At 42.3% G+C, this 25,044-nt stretch overlaps 1 long non-coding RNA gene across 1 annotated transcript in view; it reads left to right on the forward strand.

The window, feature by feature from the left end:
* Window positions 1-25,044, forward strand: part of LOC111545503 — a 107,499-nt gene that overhangs the window by 75,569 nt on the left and 6,886 nt on the right. Inside the window, exons 3-8 of the long non-coding RNA XR_002732481.2 lie at window positions 441-541; window positions 3,924-4,020; window positions 6,199-6,281; window positions 6,797-6,999; window positions 13,057-13,140; window positions 13,852-13,936. This is a non-coding gene — a long non-coding RNA (uncharacterized LOC111545503). The remainder of the gene's footprint in view (window positions 1-440; window positions 542-3,923; window positions 4,021-6,198; window positions 6,282-6,796; window positions 7,000-13,056; window positions 13,141-13,851; window positions 13,937-25,044) is intronic.

The following is a 25,044-nucleotide window of genomic DNA, read 5'->3' on the forward strand; positions in this document are numbered from 1 at the left end:
TATTTTGCTAACTGTAAATTTTCTTTTTTTATACTGTATCTTGTATCCACCAGCCTTATTAATAGATGGACTTCAAATCATTTCTAATGTTTCATGTACAAGAAGAGAGAAGATTCTTCTGTCTTCCAAAAAGAGTGAAGATTCTTGTGAGTTCCCAGTACAAGGCTGATCACATGCTCACGAAATATCACCCAGTGGCTGAAATTGAATTTATTTCCCTCAATTGCACATCTCTGAGAGGACCAAGGAATTTCATGACTGCTATCCTAGCATTTTAAAGAGAGGATGCGAGAGACCAAAATGTTGGTAACAACTACAGAAGAATTTCTGTGAGAGTCTAAAGCTCTGAAACTATAGGTTACATTCAATAACTGGCATTGAAAAGACTGATTTTGTCTTTCTTTCCCTTTCTCTGTCTCTCTCCTTTTCTTTCTTTCCAGAATTTTCCACAAATGAGTTCATTTATAAAGAGAAAGGCAAGCTTTGATGACAACACCTTCACAAAACGGGGTCCTCTGAAAACATTGGTCTGGACTGAGGAGTATGTTGCCCTGCCCGGATCCTTCAGTTCCTCCCTATAGTGTATTCAGCTTGATTCCAGCCTGAGTGTCCAGGCGGTTGGTACCCACAGCCCCTTCTGGGCCCCAGGGGAAGGCATCCTTCCCCTCCCTCCTTCCCGAGGCTCTGAGGTGGCTGGCCTCCTGCCTGGCTGTGCCAGAAAGCAGCATGACCACCAGCACTACTGTGGTCAGGACAGGAAGAAAATCTCGGGCATTCACAGCTAAACTATGGTTTGAGAAATGCTGGCGACTGAGGGTTGGCTGGGTAAAGGAATAAGAATAGCAGCTGCAATGCACTCTTTGACTCTGCCTCTCCCAAAACAGTCCCTAAAAGGACCATAGAAAGGATCACAATGTTCACGGCTGGGCTTGGCATAGTCTTAGTCCTGGGGTGAGGGCCAGTGAAAAAACCATGAGGGTTTCTTTTGGGGTCTTTCTGAGGGTAGCAAAGGGAGTCTCATGGCCCATCCTACTTCTAAGTAGCATTCTTTTGGCCCTAAGAAGGACCCGCTGGAACTCAGGATTTTTTTTCAGTCCAGTTTGAAATCCCAGATGAAATTAGCCCTGTGTGATGGCATGCACCTGTAATTGCAGCTACTTTGGAGGCTGAGGCAGGAGAATCACTTGAACCTGGGAGGCAGACGTGGCATGAGCTGAGATCGTGTCACTGCACTCCAGCCTGGGTGACAGAGTGAGACTCTGTCTCAGAAAAATAAAATAAAATGAAATAAAATAAAACAAAATAAAATAAAATCCCAGATGTCTCTTCCATTGAAGACAACAAGGAAGCATTGTCCCCTTTATTTCAACCCTTGAGTCACATCAGCGTGTGCTGGTGGGACCTTAGGGTCCATATCACCCAGTCAAGTAAGGAAATCTATCCATGTTAGTTAGGTTTTTTTTCTTCCCATTGGTTCTTTTCACAGTAGAACCAAAGTAGAACATGCTTCTGCCATTGGTACACATGTCTGCCTTCTAGATAAGGAAACTAACTTTTTCTGTCCTAACTCACAGCTGTATTTAGGCCCTAAGGATCTGGGAAACAGAGATGTGACAGGTCACCTTTTTCCGCTTCATCTTCTCTTTAAAACAAATAGGCCTGGACGTGGGCAAACATATCTGTAGCAAAAGATTGAACACTGAATCAGGGTCATGTGCTCCATGCTCCTTAGTTATTTTTATTCATTTAAGGGAATCAGAAAAAGCACAGGAGGCCCTCAGGACATGAAAATTAAATGTGGCAGCTGAAACTGGCATCTGCAGGCGCAGCTCAAGCAGGCTGGCACCACTAAGCCAGGCATTTAAAAGGAGTTGAGGCTGCTCTAACCAAATTGAAGAAAACCTGGGCAGGGGCCGTTTAAAGGAAACAAGTTCCCTCTCTTCTTAGGACTAAGCTCACATACTGTCTTCCAGCTAAGGAGAATAAGAGGGGGCTTGTTTAAAGGGCATTCAATGTCAATGACTGTTTTTTTCTCCATAAAGACTGACAGTTTAAAAAGAATCTGTTGGCAGGCTGATAGCAATCTTGTTTGTACCAGAGCAATAGGAATCTTGGTTATAAATATGCAAAGCATCATGAAAAGATCAAGGCTCAGTGGCTGGGGTGCAAATTGGTCTGGGCTGTTTACTGCATGAGGAATGCCTTCCCTCCATCCTCCTCTCCCAGTGCAATCCCACACACAGAGAAGAATCCATGAAGACAAATACCTTGCCACGTCCCACTCTCCTGCTTCCCAGGGCTTATTCTGGTGTGGGCCTGGCTCTGGGGAAAGATTCACACCTGGGCAGGAAGGACAAGGTGGAGAGAGGGTGGACAAGGAAATGAGCTCCCTGATCCAGGACCTGGCCTGCTATAATTTTTGGCTCAAACAGAGTGGCTTGCTGTTGGACTAACCATGAATTTGGGTCTGCTTCAGTAATTTCTGAGAGATGAGAGGAAGTAGTGCAAACTCAGTGTTCACTCCAGCCTGGACAGGTCTCCTTAGGGTCAGGCCAAATTCTGTTCCAGAAAAGGAAGATTAACTATGTGAGGAAGTCCCAGGCTTGGCATCCTGGCTCTGTCATTTAGGGGGCCCTGGGTCCTTGGGCAAGTGGCTCGGCTGGTCTCCTCACACCACCTTTCTCTGTCCTGCCAAGGTTGCTGTGTGTGAGGATGAAAGGAGACAATGAGTATAATGCATCATGCCTGGGACAAGGGAGGCACCCAGTCAATGGAAGCTATGACTAGAAGGTCTGAACTAGGAGTTGGAGAGAATGGTAGGAATTGTAGGACTTTCTCCTCAGTCCAGCTAAAAACCGGATCCTTGTCACACAGCCAGGAAAGATTAGGCACGCAGACACTTCGAAGGGGGGAGGGTTATGAAATTTATTGGGCGAAAAGGAAAAAGACTCTCAGCAAAGTGTGAGGGGTTGCTGTTAACAGGTCCCCATCTCACAGATTGAATTCCAGGTTACCACACAGGAACAGGAGGGCCAGGCTTCCCCTTCCTGCAAATGGAATGAATTTCCGTGCCTCCACTCTGTTCTCCCAATGCGCAGGCCTATTGGAGATTCTCCGGGGACCGTTTATACTTGGCTGTCTCAGAACAGTTGTTCACTGCACTGTCTGTCCTGTGGCTTCCCAGGAGTTTAAGGAGTTTACTTAAAACCCTTTTCCTGGCTTTGCTTTGTTCTGCTGTTCAGTCTTCCATCAGCCTGGGCCCACTTCTACCTGTTGCCATTCTTATGCCAAGTCTTAATGTGCACTCGCTCCCTTCATGAGCAGCTTTGAATTTTTAATCCTTTTGTCCCCACATCTCCTGCCTTGTCACTTTCCTCAAGGAAACAGGATATAAAGCACTGGAATGGAGTGGGGACATTGTCTTCTTCATTCAGTTAAAAGTTTTTTAAATCTTTGAGTGCCAGATCCCGGGAATTTCTTAGCCTACATTGGTGAAGCAATTGGCCCATGGATGCTTCACTTGTTTCTGTAAGAAGCAAGTCTAGAATTTAGTCTCCTAAATGTGAAAGAGACAGAAAGAAGAATCATTCTATCAGGGCAGAGTATAGGGAAACCCTAAGGCATAGTGCAGAACCCTGGAGCAAGTAGTCGCTGAAGATAGTTAGCACCCCTAAGCCAAGAGGGGCCAGGGAGAGACTACCTGGCAGGAGGTGTGGTCTGCAATGGAGGGAGGCTGACAGCCTGGGTCCACCTTACTAGAGAGGAAAGAAGGGGAAAAAATACCCTAGCCTCACTCTCCCCACTCCTCAGATTTGCCTGTGTTCCCCATAGGCTGAATCCCACAGGAGTGAGAGGGCCTGGACCCCCGTGGCAATCCCTATGATCAGCCTTCTTCCCAGGGTGGAGAGCAGCGTGGAGAGCAGGGTGGAGCAGCATGAAGTACACATCACTCCAACAGAAGAGAAGCAATTTGGAGGAGAAGAAAAATCAGTCCTTCATGAAAGGATCACACTGATCTTGGTAAGTGTAAACTCCAGATGCCCATATGATATAGTTTGGCTGTGTCCCCACCCAAATCTCATCTGCAGTTGTAGTTCCCATAATCCCCATGTGTTGTGGGAGGGGCCCCATGGGAGGTAATTGAATCCTGGGGGCAGTTATTCCCATGCTGCTGTTCTCATGATAGTGAGTGAGTTATCACAAGATCTGATGGTTTTATAAGGGGCTTCTCCCTCTCTTGCTTGGCACTTCTCCTTGCTGCTGTCATGTGAAGAAGGGCATGTTTGCTTCCCCTTTTGCCATGATTGTAAGTTTCCTGAGGCCTCCCCAGCTCTGTGGAACTGTCAGTCAATTAAACCTCTTTCCTTTATAAATTACCCAGTCTTGGGTATATCCTTATAGCAACGTGGGAACAGACTAATACACCATGTCAGTGAGCCCTCACCCTCTGAACCTACAATCTACTAATTCCTACTAATTTTTCTTGCAGAGTCTCTCCAGCAAAATATCAAATTTCCATTGTACAATTTCTTGTTTAGAGAGACTATCAGTTGTTTATGGCTATATTAGGAAATTTACAAATAAATAAACTAGAGTTATCACAACAAACAAAACACTGTTTGGCAAGTATATCAGTAAAGATTGCAACAGTGAAATGACCAAAGTCACCTAGTGAGCAAAAAGCCTTACTGTGATATTTTTCCATGTGGCTTACCTCCCTCAGAAAAGCTGAGGTATATCAAGTACACCTACCCCTGATACCCTATTTCTTATAACACCTCCATCCATGAATAAAGTGGACATGGAGCTCCCAGTCACTTCCTTTCCTGACATGCTCCCTTTTTCTTTGCAACCACTATCAGGTCAACCAAAGCTTGCAATACCTAGTTTTCCCATCTACTGGATTCACAATGAAGAGCATAGACTTTTCTCTGGCTGCATTTTTTCGCTGTGCTGATTGAAGGTTAAAATGGAAGGTTTTTGTAGGTTGTGTTTCCTGGAGACAGACTCTGAGACAGAGAGTTACATGCAGAAGGTTTACTGGGGGAGTGTCGGGAGAGACAATGTCAGGAGCTGAGGAAGGCAGGATTGGACAAAGACAGAAGCTGATCCACAATGTAGCTGCAATAGGGGTCTCAGCCCTTCCTGTGGGAAGCTTTGGAGCTGGGTTGGCCTTTCAGAGATGTCCTGACTGAAGAAAATGTGTCAGCCTTTGTTTCCTCTCATCAGTCAGTTTCCTCACAGTCAGATGGCCACTGGCCATCTCTGGGAGAAAGTGCAACCTTATGTGAGGGAGTTCTCTGTAGCCAAGGGCAATTCCCAGTGAGCCATGTAGTTATGAATTGTCAGCAGCTGAGAGTCCCAGCAGCTGAAGCATGAGTGTGTTGCCTCTTTAGAGAGAACCCTGACAGACTCACAGCATCCCCTCATCCCACATAGATCCTCTCAGCTTCCAATGAGTCTTGTTTCTTATGAAAACTTGGACACACCAGTGGGATGAGCTCTAGCCTTTCTGCTGTAGCTGCCTTCACATTCATAATGGATGTTCATTGTCTTTATCCTCTACCCCTCATTCTGTGTTTGTGTCACCCTCAGCCAGCACTTCTGTTGGTCTAGGTGGCTAGTCTAGGGGGGTGCCTAGACCCTCAGCACTGAGGAATATAAGGCCCTGGTTACCAGGTCCTTTTCAGGCTATGGCTGCTTTACCTGAATGTATACACTAAATGTAGGCATGGAAGAGCCAAAAGACAGCACGGCCAAGGCCCTATAGGCAGGAAAAGGCAAGCCCATGCCTAGAATAAGTATCGATCCTAGTCAAGATGAATTGTTCCTCCATCTAGGATTGAAAAGATTCAAAGGGATTGATTTGGTACCAAAAGACTGGTTGCTTTCATTGAGTGAGGGTGCCATATTGGGGACCCATTGCCCTTTGTTGCAGGCAGGTTGGATGGACACTCAGCAGCATCCATAGTTAAATCAGCCTTTGTGAGTGTGCTGTTGGGGCTATGCATGAGCCTTCATTTCTGCCATCATGGCTACTCTGTTCATGAATCCACTGTATAAGCACTGGGGTGGAAAAGAAAAGAGGCTGCCTGATATCTACTAGCCGAGCCAGTTTGTTACTTAGCGCCTCTTTTGCAGTATATGCTATCCAGTAGGCATTAACAAAATCTTCACAATTTGTGTGCACCCCCATAGGCTCATCCCAGTGCCTCCTCTGCAGACAATCTTGTCCTCAGTCTTTCAATTGTTTTCTTCCCATGCCCTGACAAACGAACCAGGTAATTGGCTGCATGCCCTGTCTCTAAGGACCATACCAACTATTTTAGGTTGGGTAGCATGGAAACCAGACTCTGAGACAGAGAGTTGTAGGCAGAGGTTTATTGTGGATAGCACTCATGAGATACAACTTTAGGGAACTGAGGGAAGCAGGATTGGAAAGGGGGCAAATTGAATGAGGTTTGACTTCTTTATCCTCATATCAGTCATCGGTCCCAGGTTGCCCCAGGCAGGAGCTCATAATCTTGAATGAGACATAGCTTCAGCTTAGAGGGCAATTTCTAGTAAGGGACATAGCTATGTATTGCCAACAAACAATATTTCCAATAGCTGGGAAATGGTTGTGTCAGCCCTCAAGAAGTGATCTAGGTAGTATACCACAGTAACCATTCTAATGTTATATCATCAATTTTTTTCCAATTCTGGTTAAGGTTTTATCTATTGCTGTGTAAGAAACTGCCCAAAATTTAGTGAGTTGAAACAACAATAAACACTCATTATTTTGTACTTTTTGTAGATCAGGAATCTAGGAGGAGCTTACCTAATGGCACCTGATTACCTAATGGTGTCCTCACCAGCTTACCTAATGGCACCCTCACCTGGTTCTGGCTCCGGGCCTCTCACAAGATTGTACACATGATGATGGCCAAGCTTGCGGTCATCTAAAGGCTTGACTGGAGCTGGAGACTACACTTCCAAGATGGCTCACTCATATTGCTAGTAAGTTGGTGGTGTCTGTTGGCAAGAAACCCCAATTCCTGATCATATGAATCTTTCCATAGGGCTGTGATGAGAGTCCTCAAACAGGGCAGCTGGTTTACCTCTAGGCAAATAATTCAAGAGAGAGAAAGGCAGAAGCCACAGTGTCTTTTGTGATCCAACCTTGAGAGTCACATACCATCATTTCTACAATGTCCTGTTGCTTATGCATGTTGACACTATTCACTGTGGGAAGAGACTACACAAGGACATGGATACCGGAAGGCAGAGACCCCTGGGGTCATCTTGGAGACTGGCTACCACAAGAAGTTCGACAGATCTAGAAGTCTTGAACCAAAGGTCCTTCTGTCAAATGCTCTCGTCATTTTGATAATAAACTCAGTGTCTTAGAGGTGCTAACAAAAAGGTTATAGGTATCCAGGAATTGAAAGCGGCTGGAATTCAACTACTTGAGTGCCATCATGTTTTTTTCCTGCTACATGGTTTAATAAAGTACATATAACTGTTTCTGTAAAGCTGTCTATCACTGCAATAATCTCCCATTACAGCAGAATTTGCCATAAATTTAAAAGATATTATTTCTTACCCTAGAAATAGTTTGCAAAATCATGTCATTGTGCTCAAGGAGCTTGTGCCATGAAACTGCAACCTTTCTGATTTCTCACATTTTCCAGGATTCTTTAGAGACGCTTACATGTCACCATCTGGGAGATCTTTATGATTACTTTACCCTTCTATTCAGCATGAGTTATCTAAGTTTATTATTGGTAATTATAGTTACGAGCAGTGATTAAGTTCTGCTAGACAGATAAACTTTTCCTGAAGGGCACTGCAAAGAAAGAAAAATACATAGGTCTTGCTCTTAAAGGCATTAGTATCTTGTGAGAACAAAAGCACAAATCCATTGTGAGCCCATAAGAACTATGCAGATGGCTGTGCGTGTTGACTCACACCTGTAATCTCAGTACTTTGGGAGGCCAAGGCAGGTAGATCACCTGAAACCAGGAGTTCGAGACCTACCTGGCCAACATGGTGAAACCTCTTCTCTATTAAAAACACAAAAAATAGCTGGGTGTGGTGGCAGGCACTTGTAATCTCAGCTACTCAGAAGGCTGAGGCAGGAGAATCGCCTTGAACCCGGGAGGCAGAGGTTGCAGTGAGCCAAGACCATGTTGTACTCCAGCCTGGGCAACAAACGTGTAATTCCGTCTCAAAAAAAAAAAAAAAAAGAACTACGCAGATGTAGCAACTAAACGGGAAACTTCCATGGGAATGAAATCTTAATAAAGCTCTCCCTGGCCTCTATCTCTCAGCAAAAGTTTTTCTGACCTAGAAAGAAACCCAATTTGAAAATAGAAGAGCAAAGCCCTCAGCTAGCTTCATGTCAGGGATGGACTGGAGGAAAGGAGAGGAGAGGCCAGTCATTGCTGCTTGTCACCTTAGTGGCTTGGAGGAGTCAACATCAGCTATAAATAGAATGCTGCCTCTATGACACCCTCTCTACCCAGCAGATCACACCACATCCCCTTGACTGAGGGATGACCTTTTGCCCAAGGCTGTAATTCATTTCCATGACTACCAGGAAGGTCAGAACAAACACATTTCTACCAACAGGAGCCACATTTATTTTGAAGATAGAAAGATAGAATACCTCCCTTATTATGTGGAGGTATGTACATTGCTTTAGAAGCATTGTATTCAGGTCTGATAGAAAAAGTCTACGTGACTTGAACTTAGTTTACAAGCTGGGCTTGGAATTGAAAGGAATGGTATCTTCCATTTATGCACTTAGTCATTCAGCAGATTTATTGCTCATGAAGGAACTCTGTTAGGCACAAAGAATCACCCAGAGCTCAACAGGATAAATAAATAGGGTGTCTGTCTTAAGGAACTCAAACAGATGGGTAAACAGATCAATCAACAATATAAGTTGATACATCTCATGATAGAAATAAGCACTGAGCTTTGGGAGAAAATCTTGAAATCGGTAGGTAAGGAAGGGGAAGAAAGTGTGCTTTGAGCAAAGGCAGTAGCATTTTCTAAGACACAGAAACCAGAAAGAACATGATTTGTTCAGTTAATTACTAACTATGGCTAGAATTTCAATAATTTATGGGGAAGGGATACTAGATGGGCTTGACATGGGTCTGATCAGGACAGGTGTAGGAAGCCCTACTTAGGAGGTAAGATTTACTCTGAAGGTAACTGAGAACTTCTGGAGAACCTTATGGAGAGTGTAATGATTAGATTTGTGCACGCTGCCACACCCCCCTCCCCCTAGGTACAAAAAAAAAAAAAAAAAAATCCACTCTGGAAACAGCAAAAAAGGACAAGAATGGATGAGAATAAATCCCTACGGAACTCTTGCATTTATGGGGAAAACAGAGCCAAGAAGAAGACTTAGAAGGGGAAGTCACAGAAGTAAGAAGAAACCCAAGAGAGAGTAGTTTTATGGATTCAAGAAATAGGAAGAGACAAGAGTGCCCAAGGCCACAGAGAGCTCAAGAAAGGCAAGGATTGGGCTGGGTGTGGTTGCTCACGCCTGTAATCCCAGCACTTTGGGAAGCCAAGGCGGGCGGACCACCTGAAGTTAGGAGTTCAAGACCAGCCTGGCCAACATGGCGAAATCTCATCTCTACTAAAAATACAAAAATTATCGAGGCCTGGTGGCATGTGCCTATAATCCCAGCTACTCGGGAGGCTGAGGCAGGAGAATCCCTTGAACCCAGGAGGTGGAGGTTTCAGTGAGCCGAGATGGTGCCACTGCACTCCAGCCTGGGCAACAGTGCAAGACTCCATCTCAAAAAAAAAGGAAAAAAAAAAAAAAAAGAAAGGCAAGAATTGAAGTGTGTTCAGTGGATGAGCAACAAGGAAGGAATCAGAGCCTCAAGGGGAGAACTTTCTGTGAAGCAGGACAGGCAAAAGCAGGTAAGGAGGAAATGAGAAAGAGGAAGAGGAGACAGCAAGTGCCACCTTTTCTAAGATCCTGATTCTGAAGAAAAGAAAGTCTCTCTTTAGATGAAAATATGTACTTGAGAGATTTTGTTTTCTTTTCTTTTTTTTTTTTTAAGGGGGGGAGATTTGAGAACGTTCCTGTGTGAGTGGAAGGTATAGGAAAGAGTGCGGGTGATTACAGGAGCAAATTTCCAGAGATGTGGAAAGGAATGAGATCTAAAGCATGGGTGGAGAGCCTTGCCTGAGACTGGAGGAAGGACCCCTCTTCTGTTGCCCAAAGAGAGCTGGGCCGGGGTGGGGGGATGGATGCGGGTGAGGGAGCAGGCTGCCTAGTGCTACATTGGGGGGGCTTTTGCTCTCACATCGTCGTCTATACGGTAGCGGGTAAAGTCCTTCCCTGCGTGTGCCAGGAAGGTATGGGTGAGCGTGAAGACATTGAGACAAGTAGGAAAGTTTGAAATAGACACTGTGGAGAATGAAAGAAGCTGTTCAGGGAAACCTGGAAGAATTCTTGTCTTAAGATGAGGGCTCCTTTCCTCAAATACAAGAAGGAAAGAGAAAGTTTGATTCCTTTAGATTCTGTGATGTTAGGCAATGTAGGTAACTTCCCAGGCTTTCTTCTTCCTTGTATGAATTGTTTCAACTTTCAGTTCAGTTTGTTTTCTACTCCTTAATAAAAAGAAAAAAAGAACTATACATCAGCTAACCGGCAGTGTGTCAACCGAGGAGAGATGGCACTTCCTCTCTACGTGCCTGTAAAAACAAAGTGACTCAGCTTCTGGTGTATTAATTAGAGACCAGTTTACTTCCATGGAAATAGAGTCTATTGTACCATCTTTATATATTTAAACCTTTAGTGACAACAACTTTTGGAATGCATCCAGAGCAAAATGCTGGAGAGGCTCTCAATCTACAACAACTCTTGTTTCCCAAAGTAGATTCAACTCAGTGAGTTGTTCATGAAGCACCATCTATGCACCTATAACAATCTTGTATTATAAAATCCAGATTGAATGCTCCAGTTTTGCTTAGGGCGCAAATAACAACTTCATGCCATTTTGTACCTCATTTGTGGAAAATATTATGATCACGGTCATGGCATAACTCTTAAAAATTTAATTTTGATCATTCTTCCTTTCAGAATTCTTCCATGATAAACAAAACAAAACGAAACAAAACAAACCTCAAACCCTCTAGCTGACACTGCTCTCTTCGACCAGTGCTCCAAAGAGTGAAATGAGGAGAGGCTTAAAGATGAAATCAGTGCATGAGAATGGAGAAGAAAATAATAAACTTAAATCCCCAAACCAATTATTTCTCAGAAACAAAGCCTGTGTCTCTTTTGCTTACTTTTATTTCTGAGAACACAGAATCCCTGGGCTTGTTGCAAGGGCCATTCCCACTGAGCCCTCAGGAAACGACCACAGCCATTACTATTGCATTTGGGGAGCCTGACTCCCCGGCATGGTGGAAAATAGTGACAATCACTTGGTTTCTGCCACCAGCACTTTTTCATTTTATTTACATTAAAGGGACAATGTTAGTGTGCTGGGGTGTGCAACTAGTAGTCCCCAGGACAACCAGGATTGGACAGTGTGCAACAAAGGCAGGACTGGAGAGTGTGCTCTTCTGCTCCTCTCTTTCTTGTGGCATGGATTCTATTGTTCATGGCCCACATTCTTTCAAACTATGTTACAATATATCAGTGCTACCTACTTGTCATTTATCCATTCATTTTTTGGACCTACTGTCTATCTCCCTCTGAAACTGTAAGTACCAAGAAGATGGGATTAGGACTCCTTTGTTCACTTTTGTGAACAAAATCCCGGTACTTAGAATAGTGCCTGGCACTAGGAGATGCTCAATAAGTATTTTCTGAATTAATTAAATAATTCAATGTGGAAGTCTCGTGTTGATTCTCTTTTCACAATCATGCATTCACAGAATATCAGGATGGGTAGGGGCCTGGATTCCTGAACATCTGAAAACCACAAAGTTCCCAACTCAGACGGTGAAATGATGCTTTCTCTTTCTTTAGACTCATGGCTGAGAGTGTGACATTTGTTATTATTCTCGCCTGTTCCAAATGAGGCTGAAGAGACCTCAGAGGGTTTGTTGTTCCTTTCATTCCTGTGAGATGAACAGTTGTTTTCCGTAATGTAAATGGTGTCACAGAATCATGTATTTTCAGGCTAAAAGATCATCTGTTTAGGCCAATTTCACAATAATAGAATCTTTTGAGCCATTTTTAAGCAGAGTGTAACCTATGGAATCCATATATATTTCCAAAATCAATATATCCAAATATATCCAAATCATGCTAGCTCTTATTAGAATAATCATATGCCTTATTTTTCAAATGGGATACTCAGATACTGAAAGGGGAAGCTATTGAGAATCACACAAGACAAAATTCACAAACTGAGACTATCCTAGGAAAACCAGACTGAATATATGATTATTCATAAGCAATTGATTTACAGGATATTTAAAAACATGAGGTCCATGGAGAGAGAAATAGTTGACAAGGGTGAGAAGCTTTTAAGGCGTTTTTCTTCTTTAGATGTTAGACAAAGTTTTTCATAAAGTATCTCTTGTTGGAAAGACCTGTCCTCAATCACTGTTAGGAACTTATTTTGACTTCAACAAACTCCTCGATATTGACATTCACATTTTCTTACCACATCCAGCCTGCATGCTACATGTGAAGACTTACAGATGCCAGCAATCATCAATTCAGAACAACCTTTGTTTTTTCCTGAGCTCAATAAGTCCAAGACCTTTATAGCACCTTCTTTCTTTTCTTATTTTTTAATTTTTTTCTAATTTTTTAAGCAGACTTTTTAGTCTTCTTTGTGCCTTTTGCAAGTTCCCTCTGGGTCCAACTAACATTTGATATCCAGAATCGTACCTAACATTAAAGGAAGGGTCTGGTTGGTGCTATTTCTACTGTACCATAGCTATGAAAATTATCTTGCAAAGAGAATGCAGCACTTGATACTCTAAAAATGATAGGTCAACATCAGGCCATGAATACTCCGTTAAGAACTGAAAACACCTTAGAAGCACCTGTTAAGCTTCTATCTCACTATTGTCTTTCAGAAGCAATTACAGCTCACTGCAGTCTTGACCTCCCAGGCTCAAGCAAGCCTCCTGCCTCAGCCTCCCAAGTAGTTGGGACTACAGGTTTGTGCCACTGCACCTAGCTAATTATTTTTTATCTTTTATTTTTGGTAGAGATGGGGGTCTCACTATGTTGCTCAGGCTGGTCTTGAACTCCTGACCTCAGGCAATCCTCCTGCCTCAGCCTCCCAAACTGTTGGGATTACAGATGTGAGCCACCATGCGTGGCTTAACTGCTTATTCTTAAACTTTTAAGTTACCATTTTTACCATTTGTGGTAAGGAGTTACCACAATGACCTCCAGTTTATCTTGTCTAAAGATTAGATATAAATGAGTTTTCTAATTTTGTGATTGCAGAGTGCTCCTTCTGTAAGCATTTGGTGTGAAGAAAGCAGTTAGCAGACATTTGAATGTCACAGGGTTGAGAATGTGGGGATTGCCTTGTGCTGGGGACAAACAGTGCCCAGAAGGCACACTTGCCAAGAAGAACACACCGATCTTTGAATGCATGCATTGTACCCTCCTTGATTCTTGCTTGGCTGACCCAGGTACACAAACTCCAAGACTGGCAGGGCCTAAAGGGCCCCTCTTTGGCAAATGAAATCCCCCCTTGTTCCGGGTGACAGGACTAGGCAGCAGTTTCTTCCAGTCCAGACAAGCCTTCCTGAAGATGGAACACTGTGTCTCCAAACATCATTTTGGTTTTAGTGAAGTCTGTGCCTCTCATCTGGTATGATTCCTTCCAAAAAGCAAGCATTACTCCTATCTTCCAGATGTCTTGCAATGCAGAAGTTTAAAGACACTTAAAAATGTGTTTAAGATCTTTTTAAACTGAAGTCTTCTGAACAAGTGAAACAGGTATGTCACATTTTAATTCAAGCTTAAACAAGCCACTGAAGATTGAATCTTACCTCCTTTTACAAAGTAGATGGGTTCCAAAAACTTTTGGGGAGAGTTGAACTACCATATAAGGCCAAGGAATTTGTCATTTAAATGAACCCATAGATATCTTTTAGTAAAAGGAAGAATTTCTCTTTCTACTTTTACCTCATCCCCTTTCCTTTCTTTCTTTGATGTTCTGTACATCATATTTTCCAATATTGGGTTATACAAAGTGAAAAATATTTTTAATGTTCCTAAGTCTGCAATTTATACTAAAAAATAATTACTGTTCTGCAAAAGGATGTGGAGGTATTTATGTCTTTTACACAGACCCTCCTTAGAAGAGGTTTATCTTCCTCCCCTACCTGCCATCCTTCCTTCCCACACTTAATTCAAATGGAAGATTGACTTTTTCATAAGGTGAGATCATTATTCCCAAATCAGTGAAGTAATCATCATTTTCCTGGTGTGCCTTCTCTGCCATTCTTACTTAGCTTTTGTGGGCAGTGCCCTGAAAACCAGGCTTTGCCTTATCAATCACACAGACAGAAAGTACATTTAGTCCTTTCACAGACCTATAGCTTATGGCAGACGGCAGGAATGACCCCAGATCTTGCTGGAAATAGTAACATAGAAATAGAAATCTATGGGATGTAGCTTCCCTCTAGAGTTTTAAAATGAAGGCAAGAAGAAACAAAGTTCATATTCAAGGAGAATGTTATCTCAAGGAACTCAACTCCACCTTAAAAAATACCTAGTATTCATTTGACAAGAAATTAGCAGTTACAAGGAAGATCTAGCAAATGATGGTGGCTTTTCATTGTACATTCCTTTTTTTTTTTTTTTTTTTGAGACAGAGTTTTGCTCTTGTTGCCCATGCTGGGGTCCAAAGGCACAATCTTGGCTAACCGCAACGTCCACCTCCCGGGTTCAAGCAATTCTCCTGCCTCAGCCTCCCGAGTGCTGGGATTACAGGCATGTACCACCACACCGGGCTAATTTTGTATTTTTAGTAGAGATGGGGTTTCTCCATGTTGGTCAGGCTGGTCTCGAACTCCCAACCTCAGGTGATCCAACCACCTTGGCCTCCCAAAGTGCTGGGATTATAGGCGTGAGCCACCGCACCCGGTCGTTCATTGCACTTTGTTAATTCTATATTCACAGACCTGGTCCAGGGAGTCTCCCCAGCTTGAGTAAGCCAGAGCCACAGGCACTTCTGTGTTTGCTTGGAAAATGCACTGCTTTTTTTTCTTTTATTCATTTCCTTCCTTCCTTCCTCCCTCCCTCCCTCCCTCCCTTCCTTCCTTCCTTCCTTCCTTCCTTCCTTCCTTCCCTCCCTCCCTCCCTCTCTGCTTTCCCACTCCTTCCTTCCCTTTTTTCCCTTTCTTCTTTCCATCTCTCTTCCTTCACATTTTTTTTGTAGAGAAAATTGTGGTGATGGGCAGTGAACAGAAGGGAGCTACCATCCCTGGAAAAACTTCTACTGATGTGGCCACTGAAATCTTGCCAAACTGTGGAGACCAGCCAGTGCCAAAGTTGTAGATTGGTTCCTTTTATTTTCTCTAAAATAAAAATATCTAAAAGCCAGCAAACAAATCCCTTGTATATGAGATGCAATATTTTGCAGATTATGGGAGGTTGATAAAATTGGTTGAAGATTTATAGCATTTGTTGTTGATTTGTCAAGCTGCCATGTGCCCATATGACCTTCCCAATTTTGGTTTGGGAATCCACATAGTTCCAGAGAAGCTAGACTGAGTTCATCAGTTGATCCATACTTCTTTCTATGGAATGGTTACAGCTGAACATGTAACCTCAACTAGTTCAAGCAAGTGATTCTCAGAACCTTTGCTGGGGATGCTGGGACAATGATACCCCTTAGTCTAGGTGTGAATGATGATGCACGTATTGTCCGAAGAGTTGCTAGTAGCCATCTGTGACCAAAGGAATTATGAGATTAAGCCAATTTCATGGCAAGTAAAGCAGAGAGACAGAAAGAAATCAGGTCTTTGGGCCACTGGATTGAGCCTCACTTGAAATATCTACAAATAGATTTTTCAGTTGCGTTGAGTCAATAATTCCTTTTATTGTTTAAGCTGAGTTGAGTTGGAGTTTCTGATATATACAACCTAAAGATTATTAATTTGGATAAGCCATGTCTTTGACTAAAAGAACCAACGTGTGTGTGTTTGGCAGGAAAGGTTGGGGGGATGAGATATACACACAGAAAGAGTTCTTAATCTATTCATGATCCATTATACCTTTCTTCGGAGGACATACAGTGTATAAGATGTACTCTTAATTTGGTAGTTTAATTATAAAATAAAATAACTGCACGTGAAACTGCTAGAAAATACTGTTAGTGTATATATATATATATAAAATACATATTAGAAAATAATATATAGAAGATATCCAGTGGCTAAAAGAAATAAGGTTTTCAAAGAAGAAGAAATCAATGAAAAAGGATGAGAGGCTTCATGGAGGAGGTGAGATTTAGGCACGAACACATAGGAGGTAGCTGGATGAAGGAGATCATCAAGCGAGCAACATGAGCCAAAAGGCTCTGGACTCTAAGACATCTTTAAAGTATTGTGATCCTCAAAGCCACAACCCCTGTCACTTTGACTTTATATAGTATTCAGCATAGCTTCTGATGATGAGATAATAATAAGCTGAAACTGACCCTCTTTACTAAGAAAACCAATATAAGTCTCTTTGGCCATGCTTTATCACTTTGCCATATGCAAAAGTCTGGGGGAAATTCAACTGTCTAGTCGCTTTGCTCTCAGTTCCCTGCATAATTTCTGCTTCTGAGTTACAGGAAATTTCTGAAAAGCCATTTAGAGACAGATTGTAATATAATGCTCTTGAACATTTCACTCTAACAATCGATAAAGGCAGCACTCACTACAGAAATAATCAAACAGGATGGAATCTAATATGCACAAAGCTGATATTTTAACTAGACCCAAGAAGCCTTATGATTCTTTGCTCAAAGCTGTGGCCTGGTTAGTTTTCCTGCCTTTGTCTTATATTTTTATATACTTTCAAGAGCCAAGCTTTTTGAAGTAGCTTATAGTGATCTTATTCTATTTTAATTGTTCAAGGTTGCAGTGAAGGTCAAATCTACATAAAAATAAGCATGCTGGCAACCAGCAAAGAATATCGTATTCTAGGAAGAAATAAAAAGATCATCATGACCCTGGATCCCCTGCTACTCCCTCCTCACTCTCCCCTTTTGACTCTTTAAGGAAAAAGGCTGAATGCTCATGGCCAGTATGTGCCAAGCAAATCAGGACTGCTTTCTTGAAAAGATAAGCTCTTCCAGTGAAAAGACATCCTGTAACTGTACTAAATCACAATAGGGTGGGGCATGGGGGAGATAGCGGGGAAATATTATTTTCATTCTATAATGTGAATTAGGAGCAAGAAGAAAAGTGGTGTTTCCCATTCTTTCTCTTCTCACCATGATTATGTTCACCTTCTCTTTCTGGAACTATTGTCTCTGGATATGTCTCATGATCATCAGATCAACACCATCTTTGAAGGATGCTTAATGTATCTTAAGTAATAATGAGTCATAAACAACAACATCCTTTGCATAAGATATTAAAAAAAAGTATTCTCTCTACCATAATTGTTTTAATCTTTTGAAAATGTGAAAGAACTTATAGTAGCTAAAGAAATAGGATTGGCTAGGTGTGGTGACTCGTGCCTGTAATCTTAGCATTTTGGGAGGCTGAGGTGGGAGGATAGCTTGAGACCAGGAGTTTGAAACCAGCCTGGGCAACACAAGACCTCATCTCTATAAAAAATTAGAAAAATTAACTAAGCATGGTGGTGCATGCCTGTAGTCCCAACTACTTGGGAGGCTGAGGCAGGAGAATCCCTTGAGCTCAGGAGTTTGAGGGTGCAATAAGCCATAATGATGCCACTGCACTCCAGACTGGGCTGGGTGACAAAGAGAGACTCTGTCTCAAAAAGTTAAAAAAAAAAAAAAAAAAAAAAAGAAAAGAAATAGGATACTTCAACTATTCTATAGCACTAGAAGCACTCAGAGGATTGATGGGTAAAGGGATTTGGGGGTTGCCTTTAAGAAAAAATTGGTGTTACTATGACTTATTAAATGAATGTCATTCTTCCCCTGATGCTACTCATTCCCACCATCTACCTACTCATGTAATTATAGCATTGGAGGAGAATAGTGATTCAGATCCCTACGTATCTGAACTGGGATCAGGAAAGCTCAAAAGAGTATGATAGTGCAAGATTTATTCCTTTGGGAGTGGGTTTTAGAGAACTGTGATTTGCCCCAGCATATTAAAAGACCAGTGGCTCATCAGAAGTACTGAAGACTTTAAAGGCTCAAGAATCTTCCAGGTAAGAGACTTTTTGTAAATCCTTACTACAGTTAATCAGGAATAGAATGCAAAGAATTACTACACAGCAAAAAAAGGAAATGAACTATTGATACTCAGTACATTGACAAATGTCAGAATAATTATGCTCAATGAAACCAGACAAGAGTATATACCGTATAATTCCATTTATATAAATTTCTTGAAAATGCAAACTAATATATAGCGACAGAATGCAGATCTATTGTTGTCCGGAGCAGGGAGCAAGTGTAGATAGGGTCAGGAGGGAGAGATTACAATGGAGCAGGAGGAGACTTTTGGGGTTGAACCATATGTTCATTATATTAATTGTGGTGATCACTTCATAAGTATATTCAAATGTCAAAACCTATCAAATTGTATACCTTCACTTTGTGCACTTTACTGTATGTCAATTGTAACTTAATAAAGAAGCTGTTTTTAAAATTCAGGAATTAAAAATAAATTATTATTAGATAACAGGGCGTGGAGAATTGACCAGGAGAGAAAAAAGGCAACTAATCGACTGTTTCTCCCAGGGTCAGTCCAGACAATTTTATGAGTGTACATTCTTTTTCAGTTTCAATTTAGTGCCTCAAAAATGAGTTATTGTCCAGGTGCTTTACTTTGTATCTCTAGAAAAGTGCTACACTGAAGCCACAACAAGTGGTTTATATTATAACCCTTTTTACTCATCTATTTTAAAATCTAAAGATATTCTCTTATTTTTACATGGATCATCATCACCTATGCTTCATCTACATATTAATAATAGCTTATTTCTTGATACTTAATGCTTTCTATTTATTGCTAGGATTTTGGTGGAGGAGATTTTCCAAGTCTTCATCCTCAAAATAATACATGTATAATAATAACAGTGGGAAAATAAACGAGCACTAGGACAATTGATCTGGTTTCTTTTTTTTTTTTTAGAGAAGGAGTCTTGCTCTGTCGCCCAGCCTGGAGGCTGGAGTGCAGTGGGGCGATCTTGGCTCACTGCAAGCTCCGCCTCCTAGGTTCACACCATTCTCCTGCCTCAGCCTCCCGTGTTCCCTCCTGGGACTAGAGGTGGCCGCCACCACACCCAGCTAATTTTTTGTATTTTTAGTAGGGATGGGGTTTCACTGTGTTAGCCAGGATGGTCTCAATCTCCTGACCTCGTGATCCATCTGTCTCGGCCTCCCAAAGTGCTAGGATTACAGGAGTGAGCCACCGTGCCCTGCCCAGTTGATCTGGTTTCTTAAATAAATACTTGACAGGAAAGGAAAAGATGAATAGAAACAGACAGAAGAGGCCAGGAAGGGTGGCTCATGCCTGTAATCCCAACACTTTGGGAGGCTGAGGCAGGCAGATCATCTCAGGTCAGGAGTTCGAGACCAGCCTGGCCAACATAGTAAAACCCCGTCTCGACTAAAAATACAAAAATTAGCGGGCATGGTGGCATGCACCTGTAGTCCCAGCTACTAGGGAGGCTGAGGCAGAAGAATCGCTTGAACTCGAGAGGTGGAGGCTGCCGTGAGCCAAGATCGTGCCACCGCACTCCAGTCTGGGCAACCCCGTCTGGGCGACAGAGGGAAAAAAAATAAAAAATAAAAAACAGACAGAAGATATATTACAAGCAAATGCAATGAAAGGAGCCTGATGGGATTCTTGTTCAATCAAATCAATGGCAAACTGACATTTTTTTAGGGACATTTAGATACAAGTGTGTGGGAGATAATATTAACGATTTTTGTGGGTGGGAAATGGCATAAGGCTGCACATGAAAATATCTACAGTGCTCAGATATGTCTACTGAGAAGTATGAGGCCAGATATGACTGAGGTCTGGGCTAAACCAGTAGCTAAAAATAAATTATTTAGGCAGTTAGGGTAAGAGAGTCCTCGGTAAGGTTTCCCTTTTAACAAAAAGCAGCCCCCAAATCATTTCTTTCCTAACAAAGATCAGCCTGTAAAATCGAGCTGCAGGCATAGGTAAACAAGCTGGAAGCCTGCACGGGTGAATGCCGGCAGCTGTGCCAATAGGAAAAGACTACCTGGGGGCCAGCCATGTTCAACATGGAGATTCCCTCTTCCGTTTTCCTTGTCAACCATGAGTACAGTAAAGGAACAGGCAACATGGTGCCGGCAAGGTAGAGAACCTATCTGCATAATAAAAGATCAGGGTGGGGTGGCCAGCTTCTTCTTGTGCTAAGTAAATGACACACCTGGTCCAGCCAATGTTTGGGCCCTATGTAAGTCAGACACCGCCTTCTCAAGCTCCTCTATAAAACCCTGGACACTTCACTACGAAACCGGAAGACCCGCCCAGGAGTCCCCTTTTCTCTGTCTCCTTGCAGGAGAGAGTGCTCTTCTCTTTCCTCTTCCCTATTAAACCTCTACCCTTAAACTCGCTTCTTGTGTTTTCGAGTCCTCGATTTCTTTTGCGTGAGATGACGAACCTCAGTTATTTACCCCAGACAAGATGCCACTTCATTTCTACTTTTGTATATATTTGAATTTTTTCATGATTAAAAAATTTAAAGACTGTTAAACTACTAGTCACATTTTAAAAGGGGGATAGACAATCTCTATTTGTCAATTAAATATTTCTAAAGAAAAGGAAAAGGGGAGAGGATAAGTATGCTAGGTGATGGATATATTAATTAACTTGGTTTAATGTTTTGCAATGTATACATATATTAAAACATAACATTGTACACCATAAATATATACAGTTTGTCAATTATACCTTAATAAAGCTGGAGGAAAATATGAAAAAATAAATTTAAAAAGGGGGAGAGGAGAGGAAATCAGTGATCACAGCAAAAAGGAAAGAATTGACCTGCAAATTAGAAGCCAGGTGGGGGAGGGATGGAGCGAGGGGTGGGGGTAGGTGAGGGTGGGGAGTGGGGGATGTGTATGGCACTGCCTAAAGATCTATTTCCAGAATTGAGCTAAACTGACGGAGTGACCTTGGAGAAAGTCCCTTACTCATTTTAAAGTGGGGGAAAATGCCTGGCTTCCCAGGTGTATATGAGTTAATCGCCTTTTCTGCAGTCCCAATGGATGGATGGGTGGAGCTATTCAAGGGCCTCCTATCCTCCTAAGTGTCTTTAGGAGACCTGATGGTTTTATTCCCTCTGAGCTGCCACTGGATCAGATGACAGCCTCCAGTGGGCAGCCTCCACATTCTGCTCCTGTCCCCAGTGAGGTCTACTTTCCAGGACCATTTAATCTCAGAAACACTGCCATCTTTCCAGCTTTTGAAGCGGGAAATCCATCTGTCTGTGTTGAAGCTCTTTATTCCTTGTGGTCCCACCCCCTGGAGCACTGCAGACAAGAGCCTAAGGGACAGGAAAAAATGGAAATGACCCCAATTTAACAAGCTCACCCTCTGCATTTACAGGGCAAACCGTGACTTTTCTCAAGACCCACAAATTATAGGGAGGCAAACGGTGGAAAAATCCAGAAAAAAAAGAAAAACCCAACCATACCACTTATACAGACATGCCAGATGGGAGGAAAAGATGCCTATAATTCTCATAGCTTTCAAAGGTATTTATTTAGTTCAGACGTTTATGAAACAAACCTTGGAACTTCCAGGTATCTCTCCTAAACAAAAGAACCACGAATGTTTGCTTCTGGTCAGCATGAAAAATGGTGAAAACCAAGATGTTAAACATAGGTTCCTAAGGTAGATCTTTACAGCTCAGATACAGAGCACCACAGGCACGTTTTCTTACCTAGCTGTCAAAGTCAGCATCAAACCCAGAGTCACCAATGACTAGGAAAATGTTCGGGAGATGCTTTTCCTACCGATGTCAAGGGCAAACTTCCTCCACAACAGCCACACACACACAAAAAGAAGTAAAGATAATTATTCAAATCATGGTGCTGCTAAGATTTTCTAACTGATCTGAGCCCCCCAAAGAAATCCTGATTCGGACTCTCTGGATTTTACAATGTTATCAGTCGTCAACAGACTTTGCCTTCCTTGAAAGTGCTTCCAATTGTTTCAGTGGCTTAAGCGACCTAAATCAACACTGGATATAGCAAAGAAAACAAACCACTTACAAACTTTCCCATACCTGCCAAAACTGGAAAGCTATAAATAGGGGGTAGCAAACACTGTTCAAAAATATTTCTCAGGGAGCAAACAGGCGGAAAGGAGTGAATAATTTTCAAAGAAGTAAAGGAATTTTTTTTTTTTTAAGTTCATTTTGCAACTTGGAATTTCTGCAACCATGAGGAAGTGAAGAAAACATAACTGAACCATGATAATATGATTCCTAATGCTATAAGAAGTTAAAATGTTGTGTTTGATTTAAGCAATCCCATTGCACACTATATTGATATAGTGTTTCATTATTCTTTGTTATTCCTCTTATTGCCTCTGAGAGAGGCAGAGCTTTTTCAGGATCATTAGCCCTTTTGCACCTTCTGGAAGATAGGCTCGTTTTTCCCAAGAGAAAATTCAGTTTGTCAAGGTTATTGAACAACTGAGCCAGAGCTGAGATTCAGATCCAAAGTTCCATTTCTGTATTCAGTTGCACAACAATTTATTTAATCATGGACTTTGTTATTAAAGAATTTAACTCTACTGTTAAGTGCTCACTGTTGTTCTAAGGAACAGAAAGAAGTCTTCGGAGTTGAACAATCTTAAGTTTGCATCTTGTTTCTGCCCTTGCTCATGGTGTGACCTAGAACAAGGGCTTACACTCTCCCTGCCTTGGTTATTCTGGAAGCAGCCCATGCAGCTCCCTTCTTAGAACCTTGTGATTAGTTGGTCTGGCAATGGATTCAATGATTTAAAATAAATCAATTTAGAAAAAAAGTCTTAGGGGACAAAATTGTGTCTTTAGTTTGCAGAATCCTATCACAGCACGTGATTTCCTCTTCTGTAAGTTGAAAATTAAATGAAAGTGTATGCGAAATGCTTGACATAATGTTTGGCAATAGCAAGTAAGTGTTTAATAAATGCTGTAGTTATTTTCTATAATAATAAACACCCTCTGATTAGAATGACAGATCAATCATTTCCTAGATTAAAATGACTTCATTTATATGTGCATATATGAATATCAAATGATAATAAATGGTATACATATGCAAATGAGATCATTCTTCTGATGGACTATTTGATCCAAGAATGTTTGTGAAGCCATGAACTTCATCTTCGTCTTCCATGGCACAGTCTTGGCAACACCACTTCAAAATAGATTCTTTGTTCATTCCCTCAGCTAGTTTCCTTCTGTTTGTAAGATGAAGCATTCCTTTTTGGCTTCTGACCCTGTGAAGGAGAAGACCACAAAGTCAAGAGTATTTGCAGCCTAGAATTAAACACTGAGGTGGCCCTGGCCTTATATATGCAACACCTGGGCTTTGCTGAGGTAACCAAAGGGCTTGTCACTATTTAAGATGCCCTTCAAAATCCAAAAGAAATTTAGCAGGACGAAGGACTGACAAATCCCGGCATGTTGTAGAGTTGTTTCCTTACTTCTGAAAGGCATTTTTGGAAACATGCTGTGGTGAGTCACGCCTGTAATCCTGGCACTTTCGGAGACCAAGGTGGGCGGATCATGAGGTCAAGAGATCGAGACCATCCTGGCCAACATGGTAAAACCCTGTTTCTACTAAAAATACAAAAATTAGCTGGGAATGGTGGCGTGCGCCTGTAGTCCCAGCTACTTGGGAGGCTGAGGCAGGAGAATTGCTTGAACCAGGGAAGCAGAGGTTGCAGTGAGCCAAGGTCGTGCCACTGCACTCCAGCCTGGCTACAGAGCGAGACTCCGTCTCAAAAAAAAAGTATTGTGTATGGTCCACCTACACGTACATGCATTAGATATGGGTGGTTTGTTTGCTTGTTTTGAGGTGGAGTTTTGCTCTTATCACCCAGGCTGGAATGCAATGGTGCCATCTCTACTCACCACAACCTCTGCCTTCTGGGTTCTAGCAATTCTCCAGCCTCAGCCTCCCAAGTTGGTGGGATTACAGGCACCTACCACCACGCACAGCTAATTTTTGTATTTTTAGCAGAAATGAGGTTTCACCATGTTGGCCAGGCTGGTCTCAAATTTCTGACCTCAGGTGATTGCCCACCTTGGCCTCCCAAAGTGCTGGGAATATAGGTGTCAGCCACCACACCCAGCCAATAGGGGTGGTTTGAATGTTGTTTTTTCATCCTTTCTTGTCTCAAGGTCTGTAAGTCCCAGAAAAGCATGGCTAAAAGCCCTTGCTGTTATTGGATGTGCTGCTCTCCAAAAGAGATGGGTAAGAAGTTGTGTTAATTTGGGACCTCTAAGGAGCAGATCCTAAAATGAGATTAACCATGCAAGGACTGGATCGGGGGAATGCCTGTGAGAGACAGCATGTGTGGTGTCCTAGGTGGCACGGCTGGGAGAGCCATCGACTGCAGTGCAAGCTTAGCAGGGAAAGAAGATTGATGGAAGCTCCTGAGATGGCCTTGCAGCCTATAAAGACTCACTCAGACCATCAGGCGGTCCTTGAGTAAAAGTCAGCTTTCAGAAGAGGCCTATGTCAGCCAGGAACAGGCAAGTGTACCTTGTCATCCCTGCCAAGTAGAGTCATTGGCTGTGAATAGCTTAGAGAAAGTATGAGCCTGGTGCAAACAATGAGTTGAATCTCAGATGGCATCAGCTAGAAGCTGTTTTGCTCCCTATAGTTGGTGGTCTGTGAAGTGAATTCCAATGACTGCTCCAGGAGA

Source organism: Piliocolobus tephrosceles, chromosome 4 (genome assembly GCF_002776525.5).
Source record: "Piliocolobus tephrosceles isolate RC106 chromosome 4, ASM277652v3, whole genome shotgun sequence".
Taxonomy (NCBI): domain Eukaryota; kingdom Metazoa; phylum Chordata; class Mammalia; order Primates; family Cercopithecidae; genus Piliocolobus; species Piliocolobus tephrosceles.